This window comes from Salmo salar, chromosome 25 (assembly GCF_965601325.2).
Source record: "Salmo salar chromosome 25, fSalSal1, whole genome shotgun sequence".
In the NCBI taxonomy this organism is placed as follows: Eukaryota; Metazoa; Chordata; class Actinopteri; order Salmoniformes; family Salmonidae; genus Salmo; species Salmo salar.
Window position 1 is genome coordinate 29,143,737 of NC_138315.1, and position 21,830 is coordinate 29,165,566.

Genomic DNA, 21,830 nt, shown 5'->3' on the forward strand with positions numbered 1-21,830 from the left:
AATAAACCTGTTACGTAACAAAAAGTGGAAAAAGTCAAGGGTTCTGACTACTTTCTGAATGCACACACTCACACACACATAGACCACAATTCAATACTAATGTAACACCCTTGTCCCCAAAGCACAGGTCTAGCACAGACACAACTTTGAAGCAAAATCCTGTAGGACCTGTTTCATCTGCTGATTTACAAGGACACTACTGGGTGATCTGATAAGTTGGGAAGAAGAGTTTTCCAAGGACCAGATTTACACTGATTCCAAAATGCCCAGATAGGACTGCCCCATCTATAAGCCTGCACATCCAGGCTTGAACTGTATCCTTACCTATTGGATGCAGTGATCACAATATAGTGGCTATATCCAGGAAAGCCAAGGTTCCAAAAGCTGGGTGTAAAATAGTGTATAACAGATCATACAAAAGATCTTGCTGTGACTCTTATGTAGATGATGTTAAAACAAATTGTTGGTCTGATGTGATTAGTATGGCGCATCCAGATGCTGTACATGATGAATTTGTTAAATTAATTATTAAATTATTGATAAAGGTGCATCTGTTAAGAAACTGACTGTTAGAACTGTTAACGCTCTGTGGATTGATGAGAAATGTAAAAACTGTATGGTTGAAAGAGATTTGGCAAAATGGAGTGGTTAACAAGTCTTGCTGCACATCTGACTGGCTGACTTACTGCAAATTGAGAAAGTATGTGACTAAACTCAACAAAAAGAAGAAGAAACTGTATTATGAAGCGAAGATCAATGATAAATTATGGTCAGAAAGACTAATACAACTCCATCTTTCATCGAATCAGAAGGCTTATTCATCAAAACAACAAAACCTATTGATGTTGCCAATTATATTAATGAATACTTAATTGGCAAAGTGTGCAAACTTAGGCAGGAAATGAAAACAACGAACAGTGAGCTATTGTATTCATGCATAAAAAAACAAATAATGAAATAAAAACATTGTATGTTTAAATTTTGTAAAGTTAGTGTGGGAGAGGTGGAAAAATTGTTATCGATCAATAATGACAAACATTCTGGCATTGACAACTAAGATGGAAAGCTGATTCTATGGCCACTCCTATACACTATATATACAAAAGTATGTGGACACCCCTTCAAATTAATGGATTCGGCTATTTCAGCTACACCGTTGCTGACAGATGTATAAAATTGAGCACACAGCCATGCAATCTCCATAGACAAACATTGGCAGTAGAATGGCCTTACTGAAGAGCTCAGTGACTTTCAACGTTGCACCGTCATAGGATGCCACCCTTCCAACAAGTCAGCTTGTAAAATTTTTGGCCTGCTAGAGCTGCCCTGGTCAACTGTAAGTAAAATCAAAATCAAATACAATTTTATTAGTCACATACACATATTTAGAAGATGTTATTGCGGGTGTAGCGATATGCTTGTGTTCCTAGCTCCAACAGTGCAGTAGTATCTAACAGTGCAGTAGTATTTAAAAACAATTCACAACAATACACACACAGACTGTCCGCAATAAGCTGAGAGAGGCTGGACTGAGGGCTTGTAGGCATGTTGTAAGGCAGGTTCTCACCAGACATCACCGGCAACAACGTCGTCTATGGGCACAAACCCACCGTCGCTGGACCAGACAGGACTGGAAAAAAGTGCTCTTCACTCATGAGTCGCATTTTTTTCTTACCAGGGGTGATGGTCGAATTCCCGTTTATCATTGAAGGAATGAGCGTTACACTGAGGCCTGTACTCTGGAGCGGGATCGATTTGGAGGTGGAGGGTCCGTCATGGTCTGCGGCGGTGGGTCACAGCATCATCGGACTGAGCTTGTTGTCATTGCAGGCAATCTCAACACTGTGGGTTACAGGGAAGACATCCTCCTCCCTCATGTGGTACCTTTCCTGCAGGCTCATCCTGACATGACCCTCCAGCATGACAATGTCACACTGCGTGTTCTGTGTGTGATTTCCTGCAGGACAGGAATGTCAGTGTTCTGCCATGGCCAGCGAAGAGCCCGGATCTCAATCCCATTGAGCACGTCTGGGACCTGTTGGATCGGAGGGTGAGGGCTAGGGCCAATCCCCCCAGAAATGTCCGGGAACTTGCAGGTTACTTGGTGGAAGAGTGGGGTAACATCTCACAGCAAGAACTGGCAAATCTGGTGCAGTTCATGAGGAGGAGATGCACTGCAGTACTTAATGCAGCTGGTGGCCACACCAGATACTGACTTTTACTTTTGATTTTGACCCCCCCCCCCCCCTTTGTTCAGGGACACATTATTCAATTTCTGTTAGTCACATGTCTGTGGAACTTGTTCAGTTTATGTCTCAGTTGTTGAATCTTGTTATGTTCATACAAATACTTACACACGTTAAGTTTGCTGAAAATAAACGCAGTTGACAGTGAGAGGATGTTTCTTTTTTTGCTGAGTTTATATATACTGCTCAAAAAAAGTAAGGGAACACTTAAACAACACATCCTAGATCTGAATGAAAGAAATAATCTTATTAAATGCTTTTTTCTTTACATAGTTGAATGTGCTGACAACAAAATCACACAAAAATAATCAATGGAAATCCAATTTATCAACCCATGGAGGTCTGGATTTGGAGTCCCACTCAAAATTAAAGTGGAAAACCACACTACAGGCTGATCCAACTTTGATGTAATGTCCTTAAAACAAGTCAAAATGAGGCTCCGTAGTGTGAGTGGCCTCCACGTGCCTGTATGACCTCCCTACAACGCCTGGGCATGCTCCTGATGAGATGGCGGATGGTCTCCTGAGGAAGTCCAGGACCCAGTTGCACAGGGTGCGGTTCAGACCCAGGGGCCCGAGCTTAATGATGAGTTTGAAGGGTACTATGGTGTTGAATGCTGAGCTATAGTCAATGAACAGCCTTCTTACATAGGTATTCCTCTTGTCCAGATGGGATAGGGCAGTGTGCAGTGCAGTGGCAATTGCATTGTCTGTGGATCTATTGGGGCAGTAAGCAAATTGAAGTGGGTCAAGGGTGTCAGGTAAGATAGAGGGGATATGATCCTTATCTAGCCTCTCAAAGCACTTCATGATGACAGAAGTGACTGCTACGGGGCGATAGTAATTTAGTTCAGTTACCTTTGCCTTCTTGGGTACAGGAACAATGGTGGACATCTTGTAGCAAGTTGGGATAGCAGACTGGGATAGGGAGAGGTTTAATATGTCCATAAACACTCCAGCCAGCTAGTCTCCACGTTCTCTGAGGACGCTGCTAGGGATGCCGTCTGGGCCGGCAGCCTTGCCGTCAGTTAACAAACTTAAATGTCTTACTCACGTCAGCCACAGAGAAGGAGAGCCCACAATCCTTGATAGCCGCCGCAATGGTGGCACTGTGATATCCTAAAAGCGGGCGAAGAAGGTATTTAGCTTGTCCGGAAGCAAAACGTTGGTGTCCGTGACATGACTTGTTTTCCCTTTGTAGTCCGTGATTGTCTGTAGACCCTGCCACATATGTCTGAGCTGTTGAATTGCGACTCCACTTTGTCACTGTATTGACATTTTGCCTGTTTGATTGCCTTACGGAGGGAATAACTACACTGTTTGTATTAGGCCATATTACCCATCACCTTGCCATGGTTAAATGCGATGGTTCGCACTTTCAGTTTTGCACGAATGCTGCCATCTTTCCACGGTTTCTGGTTTTGGTAGGTTTTAATAGTCATAGTGGGTCCAACATCTCCTATACACTTCACAATGAACTCAGTCATCGTATCCATGTATTTTGTCAATGTTATTTTCAGAGGATGCCTGGATCATATCCCCGTCCGTGTGATCAAAACAATCTTGAAGCATGGATTCTGATTGGTCAGACCAGCATTGAATGACCTTACCACAGGTAATTCCTGTTTGAGTTTCTGCCTATAGGAAGGGAGGAGCAAAATGCAGTCGTGATCAGATTTGCAGAAGGGAGGGCGGGGTAGGGCCTTGTAGACATTTAGAAAAGTTGAGTAGCAGTGGTCCATTGTTTACCCAGCACGAATACTACAGTCAACGTGTTGGTAGAACTTCGGTAGCGTTTTCATCAAATTTGCATTTTTAAAATCCCTAGCTACAATAAATGCGTAAGATGTCGCTGACAGATATGGCAGTAGATATGGCAGAGACGTCTAGGAGCAACAACGGCTCAGCCGCGATGTTCTCGGCCACACAAACTCAAAGAATGGGACTGTCAAGTGTTGAAGCGCGTAGCGTGTAAAAATCATCTGTCCTCGGTTTCAACACTCACTACCGAGTTCCAAAAGGCCTCTGGAAGCTAATTCAGCATGAAAAATGATAGTTGGGAGCTTCACGGCCGAGCATCTGCGCACAAGCCTAAGATCACAAGCTTTGGCTGGAATGCCAAGCGTTGGCTGGAGTGGTGTAAAGGTCACCGCCATTGGACTCTGGAGTTGTGGAAAAGCGTTCACTGGAGTGATGAGTCACGCTTCACCATTTGGCAGCCTGACGAATGAATCTGGGTTTGGCGGATGCCAGGAGAACGCTACCTGCCCGAATGCATTTTGTCAACTGTAAAGTTTGGTGGAGTAGGAATAATGGTCTAGGGCTGTTTTTCATGGTTCGGGCTAGGCCCCTTAGTTCTAGTGATGGAAATCTTAACACTACAGCATACAATGATATTCTAGACAATTCTGTGCTTCCAACTTTGTGGCAACAGTTTGGGGAAGGCCCTTTCCTGTTTCAGCATGACAATGCCCCCGTGCACAAAGCCAGGTCCATGAAGAAATGGTTTGTCGAGATCAGTGAGGAAGAACTTGACTGGCTTATACAGAGCCCTGACCTCAACCCCATCGAACACCTTTGAGATGAATTGGAACTCCGACTGCGAGCCAGGCCTAATCACCATACATAAGTGCCCGACCTCACTAATGCTCTTGTGACTGAATGAAAGCAAGTCCCCTCATCAATGTTCCAACATCTAGTGGAAAGCTTTCCCAGAAGAGTGGAGACTGGTATTATCACGTTTTCGGTAAGACCCAGATGCAGTCAGCATCGAAGTAACAACAGTTTATTAATTGAACAGGGGCAGGCAAAAGGCAGGTTAAAGGCAGGCAGAGGTCAGTAATCCAGATAGGTGGGGCAAATGTACAAAACGGCAAGCAGGTTCAGGGTCAGGGCAGGCAGAATGGTCAACACTGGGAAAACTAGGAAACAGGAACAATCGAGAGACAGGAGCAGAAGGGAAAATGCTGGTAGGCTTGACAAAACAAAACAAACTGGCAACAGACAAACAGAGAACACAGGTATAATTACACAGAGGATAATGAGGAAGATGGGCGACACCTGGAGGGGGTGGAGACAATCCCAAAGACAGGGGAAACAAATAGTACCTGCAAACACCAGTCTCAACGTCAACAGGCCTTCTAGGCAGAGTTCCTCTGCCCAGTGTCTGTGTTCTTTTGCCGATCTTAATCTTTTATTTTTATTGGCCAGTCTGAGATGTGGCTTTTTCTTTGCAACTCTGCCTAGAAGGCCAGCATCCCGGAGTTGCCTCTTCACTGTTAACGTTGAGACTGGTGTTTTGCGGGTACTATTTAATGAGGCTGCAAGTTGAGGACATGTGAGGCGTCTATTTCTCAAACTAGACATTCTAATGCACTTGTCCTCTTGCTCAGTTGTGCACAGGGGCCTCCCACTCCTCTTTCTATTCTGGTTAGAGCCAGTTTGCGCTGTTCTGTGAAGGGAGTAGTACACAGTGTTGTATGAGATCTTCAGTTTCTTGGCAATTTCTCGCATGAAATAGCCTTCATTTCTCAGAACAAGAATAGATTGATGAGTTTCAGAAGAAAGTTATTTGTTTCTGGGCATTTTGAGCCTGTAATCGAACCCACAAATTCTGATGCTCCAAATACTCAACTAGTCTAAAGAAGGCCAGTTTTATTGCTTCTTTAATCAGAACAACCGTTTTCAGCTGTGCTAACATAATTGCAAAAGGGTTTTCTAATGATCAATTAGCCTTTTAAAATGATACATTTGAATTAGCTAACACAACCTGTCATTGGAACACAGGAGTGATGGTTGCTGATAATGGGCCTCTGTACGCCTATGTAGATATTCCATTACAAATCAGCCGTTTCCAGCTACAATATTAATTTACAACATTAACAAGGTCTACACTGTATTTCTGATCAATTTGATGTTATTTTAATGGACAAAAAAAATCACTTTTCTTTCAAAAACAAGGACATTTCTAAGTGAGCCCTAAGTGATGTGTGTCTCTTTTTTAACAACAGCTGTTGCACAATTTCTAATATTAAGGAAGTCTCAAGGTTCTTCTTGACTGAGTTAGAATACCTCACGATAAACTGCAGACCACACTATTTTTTTGTAGCTGTCTATTTACCACCACATACTGATGCTGGCCCTAGGACTGCACACAACAAGCTGTATAGGGCCATAAGCAAACAAGAAAATGCTCATCCAGAGGCGGCGCTCCAAGTGGATGCAAGGAAACTGAAATCCGCATTACCTAATTTCTAACTGCATGTCACCTGTGCAACTAGAGGTGAAAAAACTCTAGATCACCTTTATGCACACACAGAAATGCATACAAAGCTCTCTCTCACACTCCTTGGCAAATCTGACCATTACTCTATCCTCCAGATTCCTGCTTCCAAGCAAAAAGTCAAACAGTAAGTACTGTGTCAGGAAGAGGTTGAAAATGTGACACGTCCAATATGGAAGTGGTCTAACAAAGCGGATGTTAAGCTACAGGACTGTTTCGCTAGTAAAGACTGGAATATGTTCTGAGATTCACACTCCCATAGCCAATGTAATACCTTGAAACAGGTTAACATTCACAAAGCCGCATGGCCAGATGGATTACCAGGACGCATACACCGAGCATGCGCTGACCAAGAATCTTCACTGACATTTTCAACCTCTTCCTGACCCAGTCTGTAATACCGACATATTTAAAGCAGACTACCATAGTCCCTGTGCACAAGAATGCAAAGGTAACCTGTCTAAATGACTATCACCCCATAGCACACATCTGTAGCCATTAAATGCTTTGAAAGGCTGGTCATGGCTCACATATCCTGTGGGTAGATAGGACTGGTGTCTGAACGGATAGTTCAGAGCTTTTGCTCTTTTCTATAATCTGTAGGGAACACAATATATGGTCTATACTTGGCAAGTAGGTTTCTCACTTATGAGTGGCACAAATTGCGATGTGGGGGAGGGGGATGGGTATTTACTATAATTTAAAAAGTGTAGCGTTTTTGCGGACATTGCTGTTGTATTTACTACAGTTTTTTTTAGGACAATACTGTTGTTTTTACTATAGCATTCTATAGTATACTACAACATTTTATAGTAAGTACTACACATGATCGAGGGATAATACAGTGTGTAGTATAGTATTCTACAGTATAATACAGTTTACTATGTGATTCTATAGTAAGTACTGTAGTATTCTATAGTAAACGGTAGTATTTTTTCATGTGGGATATGACTCCAGTAGTCTGGGTGTTTCATTCTACTGTAGAGATCATAGACCAGTATAGGACAAACATACTGTATGTTACGTACTCCATAGGAAGATCCTTCCAAAGCTAAAAATCTGCTTTCCGGTGGAATCCAGTCTTACAGGAAGGAAATATGATGATAGTGGTGCGGTTGTGTGGGTGTTTGATTCCGCTGCAGTCCCCATAAACCAGGATGGTGGAACCATAATGCAAACGGCCCTGTCATCTACCTGCTGAGTGTTTTATTTTATTTTATTCGGATCCCCATTAGCCGACGCCAATGGTGATAGCTAGTCTTATTGGGGTCCTGCACATAATGAAAAATATATTACTGACAAAAGACTTTACAATTTACATACATTTAAAAACATTTACATATAGTGTGTGTGTGTGTGTGTGTGTGTGTGTGTGTGTGTGTGTGTGTGTGTGTGTGTGTGTGTTTGCATCTATAATAACTTACACATACATGTCAGTACATACACAGACCATACACTGTCTTTCTCTCAGTTACATCAAGACTTGGTTTCCTCTATTGTAATCACTCCTCTTTCACCCCAGCTGCCAAACTAACCCTGATTCAGATGACCATCCTACCCATGCTAAATTACGTAGAGGTAATTTATAGATCGGCAGGTAAGGGTGCTCTCGAGTGGATAGATGTTCTTTACCATTCGGCCATCATATTTGCCACCACTGCTCCTTATAGGACACATCACTGCACTCTATACTCCTATGTCAACTGGTCATCTCTGTATACCTGACGCAAGACCCACTGGTTGATGCTTATTTATAAAACCCTCTTAGGCCTCACTCCCCCTTACGGAGATATCTACTGCAGCCCTTATCCACATACACCACCCGTTCTGCCAGTCACATTCTGTTAAAGGTCCCCAAAGCACACACATCCCTGGGTTGCTCATCTTTTCAGTTCGCTGCAGCTAGCATCTGGAACGAGCTGCAACAAACACTCAAACTGGACAGTTTTATCTCAATCTCTTCATTCAAAGACTCAATCATGGACACTCTTACTTACAGTTGTGGCTGCTTTGCGTGATGTATTGTTGTCTCTACCTTCTTGCCCTTTGTGCTGTTGTCTGTGGCCAATGATGTTATTACCCTGTTTTGTGCTGCTACCATGTTGTGCTGCTACCATGTTGTGTTGCTACCATATTGTGGTCATGTTGAGTTGCTACCATGCTGTGTTGTCATGTGTTGCTGCCATGCTATGTTGTTGTCTTAGGTCTCTCTTTATGCAGTGTTGTGTTGTCTCTCTTGTCGTGATGTGTGTTTTGTCCTATATCTTTATTTATTTTATTTTTAATCCCAGCAGGGGACCTTTTGCCTTTGGGTAGGCCGTCATTGTAAATAAGAATTTGTTCTTAACTGACTTGCCTAGTTAAATAAAGGTTAAATGAAAAAATGAAACAAGGGCGAGGCATTGTGCCTTGAGGTGTTGCTTTATTTGTTTTTTTGATACCAGGTTTGCTGTTCATTTGCACTATATGAGATGGAAGGAAGTTCCACACAATTATGGCTCTGTATAATACTGTACGTTTCCTTGAATTTGTTCTGGATCTGGGCACTATAAAAAGACCCCTGGTTGCATATCTGGTGGGGTAAGTGTGTGTCAGTGGTGTGTGTAAGTTGACTATGCAAACCATTTTGGATGTCCAACAAATGTATGTTTCTTATAAAAACAGGAAGTGATGCAGTCTGTCTCTCCTCTACTTTTAACCAAGAGAGACAGTCATGAATAGTATTGATATTAGCCTTCTGATTACAGTGAAGAGCAAGATGTGCCGCTCTGTTCTGGGCCAGCTGCAGTTTTTCTAGGTCCTTCTTTGCAGCATTTGATCATATGACCGGACAATAATCAAGATAAGTTCAAACTAGAGCCTGCAGGACTTGCTTTGTGGAGTGTGGTGTCAAAAAATAAGAGCCTCTCTTTATCATGGACAGACCTCTCCCCATCTTTACAACCATTGAATCAATATGTTTGACCATGACAGTTTACAATCTAAGGTAACACCAAGTAATTTAATATCCTCAATTTGTTCAACAGCCACACCATTCATTACCAGATTCAGCTGAGGTCTAGAACTTATGGAATGATTTGTACCAAAAACAATGCTCTTAGTTTTAGAGATGTTTAGGATCAGTTTATTACTGGCCACTCATTCTAAAGTGGACTGCAACTCTTTGTTTAGTGCTGCAGGGATTTCACTAGCTGGGGTTGCTGAAGCATATAGAGTTGAATCATCAGCATACATGGACACACAAGCTTTGTTTTAGGCCAGTGGCAGATAATTGGTAAAAATAGAAAAGAGTAAAGGGCCAAAAGAGCTGCCCTGTGATACACCACACTTTACATGTTTAATATTAGAGAAGCTTCCATTAAAGAAACCCCTCTGTGTTCTAACATATAGATAGCTCTGAATCCACAATATGGTAGAAGTTTAAAAGCCATAACACATACACTAACATTTAAAAGTTTGGGGTCACTTAGAAAATTCCTTGTTTTTGAAAGAAAAGCTAATTGTTTGTCCATTAAAATAACATCAAATTGATCATAAATACAGTGTAGACATTGTTAATGTTGTAAATTAATATTGTAGCTGGAAACGGCTGATTTGTAATGGAATACCTACATAGGCGTACAGAGGCCCATTCTCAGCAACCATCACTTCTGTGATCCAAGGGCACATTGTGTTAGCTAATCCAAGTTTATAATTTTACAAGGCTAATTGATCATTAGAAAACCCTTTTGCAATTATGTTAGCACAGCTGAAAACGGTTGTTCTGATTAAAGAAGCAATAAAACTGGCCTTCTTTAGACTAGTTGAGTATTTGGAGCATCAGAATTTGTGGGTTCGATTACAGGCTCAAAATGCCCAGAAACAAATAACTTTCTTCTGAAACTCATCAGTCTATTCTTGTTCTGAGAAATGAAGGCTATTCCATGTGAGAAATTGCCAAGAAACTGAAGATCTCGTACAACGCTGTGTACTACTCTCTTCACAGAACAGTGCATACTGGCTCTAACCAGAATAGAAAGAGGAGTGGGAGGCCCCGGTGCACAACTGAGCAAGAAGACAAGTACATTAGAGTGTCTAGTTTGAGAAACAGATGCCTCACAAGTCCTCAACTGGCAGCTTCATTAAATAGTACCCACAAAACACCAGTTTCAACGTCAACAGTGAAGAGGCGACTCCGGGATGCTGGCCGGGATGCTGGCCTTTTAGGCAGAGTTGCAAAAAAAAGAGCCATATCTCAGACTGGCCAATAAAAAGAAAAGATTAAGATGGGCAAAAGAACACAGACATTGGACAGAGGAACTCTGCCTAGAAGGCTATCCGTACATTATTTTTTTTTAAAATAAAAAATCAAATGTGCGGTCTGGTTTGCCTAATATAAGGAATTTGAAATGATTTACACTTTCACTTTTGATACTTAAGTATATTTAAAACCAAAGACTTTTACTCAAGTAATATTTTACTGGGCGACTTTCACTTTTACTTGAGTATCTTTACTTTTACTCAAGTATGACAATTGGGCACTTTTTTCACCACTGAGAGTAATGTCTGCAAAAACACAAGAGTAAATACTACAGTATACTATAGTCGACAAAAACGCCACAGTAAATACTAAAGTATAGTACAGTCCACAAAAACCCTTCAGCAAATAGTACAATCCAGAAAAACACATATACTATAATATAATATATACTACTATTTTCTTTTACTATAGTATTTATTTTATAGTTAACTGTAAATACTACAGTATAATACAGTATACTACAGTAAATAGTACAGTGAATACTACAGTAAAGTCTTCAAAAACACTACAGTGTTTATATTATACTGCGGTGTTTTTGCAGACTTTACTCTATACCTTCTTTTGGTCTACAGCTGATGAACAAAAAACATATTGTGGATCTGGCCTTATACGTATGTACGGCACAATAGTCAACCAATCCCTCATTACGCTTTATGCATACACTGTTCAGACGGTGGGTTATCACCTCATTGCATTATAATCCCATTTTACAAAAAACATTACAGTTTAAATCATCCTTACTTCCAAAAGTTATTATGGTTGTTATAATTTCATTTCATTATTTTCTTCCAAGTCTCAATGCTAAATTTGGTAGTTGGTCATAACTGGCCTCATTGCCACCAAAACAAGCCTCACAGTACAGTACACTCTCCATTCACATTCAGACAGCTCATTGAATGCCTCCCAAGGCTTATCCAGACTAAATATTGATTTCAGTCATCATACAAATTGAATAGTTTCCACAGAATGAGTTTACATTATAAGAAAGGAAGGAGGCCTTTCAAGGGCGATTTTCCTTGTGGATGTGTAATGAGGCTTGGAGGTGTGTATGTATGGCAGAGGGAGAAAGAAGGTATGTTGACCATTGAAACACATCACAGTCACACGTGTTTGTCTTCAAGTGTGTGTGTGTGAGTACATGCGTGTGTGTGTGTGTGTGTGTGTGTGTGTGTGTGTGTGTGTGTGTGTGTGTGTGTGTGTGTGTGTGTGTGTGTGTGTGTGTGTGTGTGTGTGTGTGTGTGTGTGTGTGCATGTGTGCGTGTATGCGTGCGTGAAAACTTGCATGTGTGCAGTTGTCAATGTGAGTGTTTGTCAGCTGGCACAAGAATAAGGGTGTCTTTCACAGGCGAGACAACAGTTTGAGCAAAGGAGTGTTCCAATCTAACCTGGGACGATGTCCCGCTTTGGGGAGAAGAAACATTCGCTCTCCCCTCAGCAAGGACGTGTGACTGATGTGTTAGTGATGTTGGGAGAACATCGGTTTGACTCTGTATGTGGTGTGGTTGCAGCAGAACAGTATGTTATTTTGTGTGTGTGCATGTGTGCGTGTGTGCGTGTGTGTGTGCCTGCGTGCAGTTGAGCTCCCAGATATTTGAGGAGCATCAATGCCGCTGAGCTTCTAACCACTCTGTGAACTTATGAAGTTCAAAGAGAGACATTTCATATGCACAACCCTCAGCATCCAAGTTCCACACGGAGCTCAACTATTTGTCTTCTCTCAACCAAGCTGGGTTTTAAGAAAGTAACCCCTCATTGTCTCCCACAGTTTTATCATTGCATTGTGATTCAAAAAGCGGCATCGGTGTGCTTTATGACCTCAGTGTGCTTGGGTAGGCTGTTTGGTGGTTTCAGCCACCTGGATATAGGACCGGCGTGGACACCAAAGAGAGTATGAACAGAGGCAACTGTTGTCTGTGGCTGTTGTGCTGTTTCTCCAAGTTGTAAAAACAAGCAGAGCAGAAACTGGCTACTCTTAATATGACTGATGTAGCTGGCAAGTTAACTGCTGTTTGACTTAAAAGAAGAAAAATAAATATTCCCAGTGCTGCGCTAGTAGTGTAACTGACATGTAACGTTGGGTTTCATCCCATCTCGACTGAAGTTCTGTCTGAAGTGATTGAACTAGCTACCTAGCTAACTACAGTGCATTTGGAAAGCATTCAGACCCCTTGACATTTTCCAAATTTTTGTTATGTTACAGCCTTATTCTAAAATGTATTAAATCGTTTTTTTCCCTCATCAATCTACACACAATATCCCATAATGACAAAGCAAAAACCACAAGAAAAAGAAATATAATAACACATTTACATAAGCATTCAGACCTTTTACTCAGTACTTTGTTGAAGCACCTTTGGCAGTGATTACAGCCTTGAGTCTTCTTGGGTGAGACGCTACAAGCTTGGCAGACCTGTATTTGGGGAGTTTCTCCGATTCTTCTCTGCAGATCCTCTCAAGCTCTGTCAGGTTGGATGGGGAGTGTCACTGGACAGCTATTTTCAGGTCTTTCCAGAGATATTCAATCGGGTTCAAGTCCGGGCTCTGGCTGGGCCACTCAAGGACATTCAGAGACTTGTCCCAAAGCCACTGCTGCGTTGTATTGGCTGTGTGCTTTGGGTTGTTGTCCTGTTTGAAGGTGAACCTTCGCTCTGGAACAGGTTTTCATCAAGGATCTCTCTGTACTTTGCTCCGTTCATCTTTCCCTCGATCCTGACTAGTTTCCCAGTCCCTGCCACTATAGACTGGTGTGTGTCTTTCCAAATCATGTCCAATCAATTGAATGTACCACAGGTGGACTCCAATCAAGTTATAGAAACATCTCAAGGATGATCAATGGAAACAGGATGCACCTGAGCTCAATTTCAAGTCTCATAGCAAAGGGTCTGAATACTTATGTACAGTTGAAGTCAGAAGTTTACATACACCTTAACTGAAAAGTTTGAGGTCATACGCACATCCTTAACTTAGGTGCTGGGCTAATAAAGAATACTAGTAAAGAACAAGAAGGCCCGCACACTGTTTATGCTCCCAATTCACTGCTTTGTTGACAATGTTTCGATCCGAAATGGATATTCGCTAGGTCAAACAGACTTTTGCTCACATCCCAAAATATACACATCACTATTCACCACTAAACACACTGGGTGTGGAAACATTTAACATCAATAGTCAATCATAATTTATCACAGAGTTACATATGGTCACAAAGGATTATATACAGTTGAAGTCAGAAGTTTACATACACCTTAACCAAATACATTTAAACTCAGTTTTTCACAATTCCTGACATTTAATCCTAGTAAAAATTCCCTGTCTAACGTCAGTTAGGATCACCACTTTATTTTAAGAATGTGAAATGTCAGAATAATAGTAGAGAATGATTTATTTCAGCTTTTATTTCCTTCATCACATTCCCAGTGGGACAGAAGTTTACATACACTCAATTAGTATTTGGTAGCATTGCCTTTAAATTGTTTAACTTGGGTCAAACGTTTCGGGTAGCCTTCCACAAGCTTCCCACAATAAGTTGGGTGAATTTTGGCCCGTTCTTCCTGACAGAGCTGGTGTAACTGAGTCAGGTTTGTAGGCCTCCTTGCTCACACACACTTTTTCAGTTCTACAAACAAATTTTCTATAGGATTGGAGGTCAGGGCTTTGTGATGGCCACTCCAATACCTTGACTTTGTTGTCCTTAAGCCATTTTGACACAACTTTGGAAGTATGCTTGGGGTCATTGTTCATTTGGAAGACCCATTAGCGACCAAGCTTTAACTTCCTGACTGATGTCTTGAGATGTTGCTTCAATATATCCACATAATTTTCCTTCCTCATGATGCCATCTATTTTGTGAATTGCACCAGTCCCTCCTGCAGCAAAGCACCTGTCACGTCCTGACCATAGAAGCTTCTATTTTCTATGGTAGAGTAGGTCAGGGCGTGACGAGGTTGTGTCTAGTTTAGATTTTCTATGTTGTCATATTCTTGTTTCTGTATTTCTATGTTGTTGTTTTTTGGGATGATCTCCAATTAGAGGCAGCTGGTCATCGTTGTCTCTAATTGGAGATCATACTTAAGTAGTTGTTTTTCCCACCTGGGTTTGTGGGAGATTGTATTTTGAGTAAGTGTATGTTGCACCTCTTCGTCACGGTTTGTTGTTTTGTTTAGGAGTTTATTTGTATGTTTTGCATAGTTTCACAGTTTAAATAAAATGTGGAACAAAACACACGCTGCGCCTTGGTCCCATTCTTCAGACAGCCGTGACAGAATCTCCCACCACCAACGGACCAAGCAGCGTGGTCAGGAGGACTGGACCTGGGAGGAAATCCTGGATGGGGCAGGACCCTGGACAATGCCCGGGGAGTATCGCCGTCCTAAGGAGGAGATTGAAGCAGTGAGAGCAGAACAGCGATATTATGAGGCGTTATACCATCAAGGCAAGCAGGCGGAGACAGCGAGAGAAGAACGGCGACAATACGAGGAACTAGCACGGCAACGACAAAAGCCCGAGAGGCAGCTCCCCAAACATTTTTTTTTTGGGGGGGGGGGGGGGGGCACACAGGGAGTTTGGTGAAGTCAGGTTTGGGACCTGAGCCAACTCCTCATGCTTACCATGGAGAGCTGAGAGGTGAACCAGAGCCAGTCAGGGAGATGAGTGAGGAACTCGACGCAAGATTCCGGAGAGAGGTGTTACCATTGAGAGCGCTGCAGAGCGGGCATGCTGAGGAGCGTGACACCAGTCCGGTGTCATATGCACCTGTTTCACGCATCTGGCCTTCAGTGCGCCTCCCCAGTCTGGTACGTCCTGTGTCTCCTCCATGCACTCGCTTGAGGGAGCGTGTGACCTGTAAGGCACCATGTTTTGCGGTGATACGCACGGTGTCTCCAGTGCGCATTCACAGCCCAGTGTGTCCTGTGCCAGAGCCCCGCACTTGCCGGGCTAAAGTGAGCATCCAGCCAGGACGGATTGTGCCAGCCCTAAGCTCCAGACCTCCAGTGTGCCTCCACAGCCCAGTGTGCCCTGTGCCTGCTCCTCATACTCACCCTGAAGTGCGTGTCACCAGTCTGGCGCCACCTGTGCCAGCCCCACGCATCAGGCCTCCAGTGCGCCTGCCCAGTCCAGGGTGTCCTATTCCTGCTCCCCGCACTCGCCCTGAGGTGTGTGTTACCAGTCTGGCGCCACCTGTGCCAGCCCCACGCATCAGGCCTCCAGTGCGCCTGCCCAGTCCAGGGTGTCCTGTTCCTGCTCCCCGCACTCGCCCTGAGGTGTGTGTTACCAGTCTGGCGCCACCTGTGCCAGCCCCACGCATCAGGCCACCAGTGCGCATTCCCAGTCCGGAGCTTCCGGTGACAGTTCCCAGTCCGGAGCTTCCGGCAACAGTTCCCAGTCCGGAACCTCCTGAGACGGCCCACAGTCCGGAACCTCCTGAGACGGCCCACAGTCCGGAGCCTCCTGAGACGGCCCACAGTCCGGAGCCTCCTGAGACGGCCCACAGTCCGGAGCCTCCTGAGACGTCCCACAGTCCGGAGCCTCCTGAGACGTCCCACAGTCCGGAGCCTCCTGAGACGGCCCACAGTCCGGAGCCTCCCGAGACGGCCCACAGTCCGGAGCCTCCTGAGATGGCCCCCAGCCCGGAGTCTCCAGCGACGTCTCCCAGTCCAGAGCCTCCTGAGACGGCCCGCAGTCCGGAGTCTCCAGTGACGTCTCCCAGTCCGGAGTCTCCAGCGGCGGTCTGCAGTCCAGAGCCTCTGGCGATGAACCACAGTCCGGTTCCGACGACGACGATCCACAGTCCGGTTCCTCCGACAACGATCCAAGGTCCGCTGACACAAAAGCGGAGGAATCAGCGGGAAAAGCGGGGGCTACACCCCGAACCGGAGCCGCCTCCTATGATGCTGGATTCGCAGGAGGAGATGGTTCATCGTCCTGCACCCGAGCCACCTCCTATGCTGGCAGATAAGCAGGATGAGAGGGTTCTTCGTCCTGCACCATGAGCCACCACTGACATTAGACACCCACCTTAACCCTCCCTTTTTTGATACATTTTTTTGTTAGATGTTTTGGCGTTCGGAGTCCACACCTTTGGGGGGGGTACTGTCACGTCCTGACCATAGAAGCTTTTATTTTCTATGGTAGAGTAGGTCAGGGCGTGACGGGGTTGTGTCTAGTTTAGATTTTCTATGTTTTCATGTTCTTGTTTCTGTATTTCTATGTTGTTGTTTTTTGAGATGATCTCCTCATCGTTGTCTCTAATTGGAGATCATACTTAAGTAGTTGTTTTTCCCACCTGGGTTTGTGGGAGATTGTATTTTGAGTAAGTGTATGTTGCACCTCTTTGTCACGGTTTGTTGTTTTGTTTAGGAGTTTATCCTGTTAGGGCTAGGGGGCAGTATTGACACGGCTGGATAAAAAACGTACCCGATTTAATCTGGTTACTACTCCTGCCCAGTAACTAGAATATGCATATAATTATTGGCTTTGGATAGAAAACACCCTAAAGTTTCTAAAACTGTTTGAATGGTGTCTGTGAGTATAACAGAACTCATATGGCAGGCCAAAACCTGAGAAGATTCCATGCAGGAAGTGGCCTGTCTGACAATTTCTTGCCCTTCTTGATTATCTCTATCCATTACAGAGGAGCTCTGCTGTTACGTGACACTTCCTACGGCTCCCATGGGCTCTCAGAAGGCAGCAAAAAGCTGAATCGTGGCTTTGCAGGCTCTGGTTGAAAAAAAGTAGCGCGTTTGGGTAGTGGCTGGTTACAGTACTGTGAGACTCAGGCTCGTGCCCACGTCGACCTCATGCTTTGTTTTCTTTCCTCTGTTTACCTAAACGCAGATTCCCGGTCGGAATATTAGCGCTTTTTTACGAGAAAAATGGCATAAAAATTGATTTTAAACAGGGGTTGACATGCTTCGAAGTACGGTAATGGAATATTTAGAATTTTTTTGTCACGAATTGCGCCATGCTCGTGACCCTTATTTACACTTCGGATAGTGTCTTGAACGCACAAACAAAACGCCGCTATTTGGATATAACGATGGATTATTTTGGACCAAACCAACATTTGTTATTGAAGTAGCAGTCCTGGGAGTGCATTCTGACGAAGAACATCAAAGGTAATCAAACTTTTGTAATAGTAAATCGGAGTTTGGTCAGGGCTAAACTTGGTGGGTGTCTAAATAGCTAGCCGTGATGGCTGGGCTATGTACTCAGAATATTGCAAAATGTGCTTTCACCGAAAAGCTATTTTAAAATCGGACACCTCGATTGCACAAAGGAGTTCTGTATCTATAATTCTTAAAATAATTGTTATGTTTTTTGTGAACGTTTATCGTGAGTAATTTAGTAAATTCACCGGAGGTTTGCGGGGGGTATGCTAGTTCTGAACGTCACATGCTAATGTAAAAAGCTGGTTTTTGATATAAATATGAACTTGATTGAACAAAACATGCATGTATTGTATAACATAATGTCCTAGGTGTGTCATCTGATGAAGATCATCAAAGGTTAGTGCTGCATTTAGCTGTCTTCTGCGTTTTTGTGACATTATATGTTAGCTTGAAAAATGGGTGTCTGATTATTTCTGGCTGGGTACTCTGCTGACATAATCTAATGTTTTGCTTTCGTTGTAAAGCCTTTTTGAAATCGGACAGTGTGGTTAGATTAACGAGAGTCTTGTCTTTAAAATGGTGTAAAATAGTCATATGTTTGAGAAATTGAAGTAATAGCATTTCTAAGGTATTTGAAAATCGCGCCACGGGATTACACTGGCTGTTGCGTAGGTGGGACGATTTCGTCCCACCTAGCCCAGAGAGGTTAATTGTATGTTTTGCATAGTTTCACAGTTTAAATAAAATGTGGAACGAAACACACACTGCGCCTTGGTCCCATTCTTCAGACAGCCGTGACAGCACACCCACAACATGATGCTGTCACCCCCGTACTACATGGTTGGGTTGGTGTTCTTCGGCTTGCAAGCCTCCCCCTTTTTCCTTCAAACATAACGATAGTCATTATGGCCAAACAGTTCCATTTTTGTTACATCAGACCAGAGGACATTTCTCTAAAAAGTACGATCTTTGTCCCCATGAGCTGTTGCAAACCGTAGTCTGTTTTTTTTTTATGGCGGTTTTGGAACAGTGGCTTCTTCCTTGCTGAGCGACCTTTCAGGTTATGTCAATATAGGACTCGTTTTACTGTGTATATAGATACTTTTGTACCGGTTTCCTCCAGCATCTTCACAAGGTCCTTTGCTGTTGTTCTGGGATTGATTTGCATTTTTCGCACCTGTAACGGCTGTCGTAGAGAGGGGACCAAAGCGCAGCGTGTTGATTGCTCATGATGAAATGTATTTTAACTCAGAACACTAAAGAAAAAATAACAAAGAGAAAACGAAAGCGCACAGTTCTGTCAGGTACATAAACTAAACAGAAGACAACTACCCACAAACACAGGTGGAAGAAAAACCTACTTAAATATGATCTCCAATTAGAGACAACGAGGACCAGCTGCCTCTAATTGGAGATCATCCCAAAAAACAACAACATAGAAATAAAAAAACTATAACCTAAACATAGATATAGAAAACACAAAACACCCCCTGTCACAGCCTGACCTACTTTACCATAGAAAATAACATCTTACTATGGTCAGGACGTGACAGTACCCCCCACCAAAGGTGCAGACTCTGAATGCCACTAAAAAACAAAAACAACAACAAAAAGGGACGGTAGGGTGGGTACCTCCTGTCTATGGCGGCTCTAGTGCAGTCCACATAACCTTATCCTCCAGCGGATCCTCCCGCAGAGGAGGCGGCTCCGGTTCGGGGCGTAACCCCCGCTCCACCCGCTGATCCCTCTGCTCTATTACCTCCGGACCGTGGATCATCGTCGGAGGAACCGGACTGTAGATCATCGCTGGAGGTTCTGGGCTGCAGGCCGCCGCTGGAGGTTCTGGGCTGCAGGCCGCCGCTGGAGACTCTGGGCTGCAGGCCGCCGCTGAAGACTCTGGGCTGCAGGCCGCCGCTGAAGACTCTGGGCTGCAGGCCGTCGCTGAAGACTCTGGGCTGCAGGCCGTCGCTGAAGACTCTGGGCTGCAGGCCGTCGCTGAAGACTCTGGGCTGCAGGCCGTCTCAGGAGGTTCTGGGCTGCAGGCCGTCTCAGGAGGTTCTGGGCTGCAGGCCGTCTCAGGAGGTTCTGTACTAGGGAGCGTCGCTGGAGGCTCCGGACTGGGGAGCGTCGCTGGAGGCTCCGGACTGGGGAGCGTCGCTGGAGGCTCCGGACTGGGGAGCGTCGCTGGAGGCTCCGGACTGGGGACCGTCACTGCAAGCTCCGTGCCATGGATCATCACTACAGGTTCCGCGCCATGGATCATCACTGGAGGCTTTGTGCCATGGATCATCACTGGAGGCTTCGTGCCATGGATCATCACTGGAGGCTTCGGACCATAGATCATCACTGGAGGCTTCTTTCGTGGAGCTGGAATAGGTCTCACCGGACTAGGGAACATCGCTGGAGGCTCCGGACTGGGAAACGTCGCTGAGAGTTCTGGACTAGGGAACGTCGCTGGAGGCCGGGTGCGCAGAGCAGGCACAGGGTATACTGGGCCGTGGAGGCGCACTGGAGGTCTGGAGCTTATGGCTGGCACAACCCGTCCTGGCTGGATAACCCCCGTAGCCCGGCAAGTGCCGGGCATTGTAACAGGTCGCACAGGTTTGTGCTGGCAAACTAGGGGTACCGTGCGTAGAGCTGGCGCAGGATAACCTGGGCCGAAGAGACGCACCGGAGACCAGGAACGCTAAGCAGGCACAATCCTTCCTGGATGAATGCCAACTATAGCACGGCAACTGTGGGAAGCTTGCACCGAGCGCACCAGGCTGTAGCTGCGCACTGGCAACACAGTATCTTTAATACATTTGCAAAAATGTCTAAAAACAGTCAGTATAGCAATGTAACGTTATTGATCTGTCATTTTCCCTAGCTAATTCCCTACTCTTCACACTGGCATGGTATAAACAGCTCTTCAGGCTTCACTATGCTAATCATGCGTTACCAGGATCAGATGGTGACAAGTGTCCCAGCAGGTGTCAGACAGCCAAGGAAGACCAGTCTACGGAGCTCAGGTGAATTTTGCAGTCTATTATAACATTCAGTGAATGGATACAAAGTTCCATTTTTAGTTGATGGGTATGCTACAGTCTGGCATCTGTGAATAATGGTATTTTCAATAATCTCCTCTCACCTCCACTCTCCAGTCCTCTCCACCCCTCTCCCCTCCTCTTTCCAGTCCTATTCTCTCCCCTCCTCTTTCCAGTCCTATTCTCTCCCCTCCTCTCTCCAGTCCTCTCCTCTCCCCTTCTCTCTCCAGTCCTCTCCTCTCTCCTGTCCTCTCCCCTCCTCTCTCCCCTCCCCACCTCTCTCCAGTCCTCACCTCTTTACTCCTCTCTCCTCCTCTCTCTCATCCAATCCCCTCCTCTCTCCAGTCCTCTCCTTTCCTGTCATCTCCTCGTCTCCTCTACCCTCCTTTACTCGCCCCTCCTCTCTCCGGTACTCTCTCCTCCTTCCTCTCCTCTCTTAGATTCTATTCTTGGATAATATAATGCATGAATGTACACCAAGGTTATTCTTTGTCATACCTCATCTGAGCAGGATCAGATGGTGGCAGGGGTCTTAGCAGGGACTTAGCAGGGTCAAGTGACCAATGAAGACCAGTCTGTGACGGCACTGAGATTAACTTCTCCAGATACAACACTATTCTCTCTGCGCAGCAAACACTGGACAAGCCAGAAGCTTCAAAGAATGAAACTAAAGGCAGTCTGACAAACCTCTGAAGTTGATTTCTAAACTGTACCAAGGGTTGATAGTCTTTTCCCAATGACACAAAACATGTAAAACAAAAATGTGAGGAGGACCTGGGAGACACTACTGATGATGATGAATGGATACAGATATGTTTCCAGTCATGTTCATATAATCTCAGACATAAATGACTGCAGTTTAAGACCA